Genomic DNA, 617 nt, shown 5'->3' with positions numbered 1-617 from the left:
TTCCCATGCTAATATCTAAACCTTCCTCAAATGAACACACTTCAGCATGAAATGAAAATACACCTAAGAGTCCTAAAACTGAAAACTATAAAGTATGGATATAGACTTGTTACTGAAAATATCTAACTCCTTTTCTTAAGGCTTATCATTAACCATAAATACAGAGAATCTACTTTTTGCAGTATGTGACTATGAAGTTTTTTTATTATCAGTTATTAACTATTTAGGAGAAATTCTAACTAGCTCATGCTTTATGATTTTGAAAACAACTGTAGAAGTACCTTGAACTTGATATTTCTATTAATATTGTAAACTGATAATTGATACACATCTTCTAAAATATCAAACAAGCACATGATCCAAGGGTAAGGCAAACATACTCGGAACATACTCTGATTGCATTGTTACCAAGAAGATGCAACAGATAGACTTAGTCTCTGCAATTGGAAGTATTCCACATCTTACCACAATGGCATGCCAATTCCTTTAATCAAATTTCCTATCTTTAATATTTCCCACTATATGAGAGATAAAGATGACCATATCATTATGAAACTTAATTACACATTTTTTCCATACATTATCAAGAGGAAACAGGCAGAAATTGAACAATGCAA

General features: G+C 31.0%; 1 protein-coding gene across 1 annotated transcript in view; it reads right to left on the bottom strand.

Moving 5' to 3' along the window:
• Positions 1–617, bottom strand: part of LOC119590859 — an 18,630-nt gene that overhangs the window by 15,456 nt on the left and 2,557 nt on the right. The gene's annotated exons all lie outside the window — the stretch shown is intronic.

This window comes from Penaeus monodon, chromosome 27 (genome assembly GCF_015228065.2).
Source record: "Penaeus monodon isolate SGIC_2016 chromosome 27, NSTDA_Pmon_1, whole genome shotgun sequence".
Lineage (NCBI taxonomy): Eukaryota > Metazoa > Arthropoda > Malacostraca > Decapoda > Penaeidae > Penaeus > Penaeus monodon.
The sequence above is the reverse complement of the archived record's forward strand: the minus strand, read 5'-3'. Positions and strand labels throughout refer to the sequence as shown.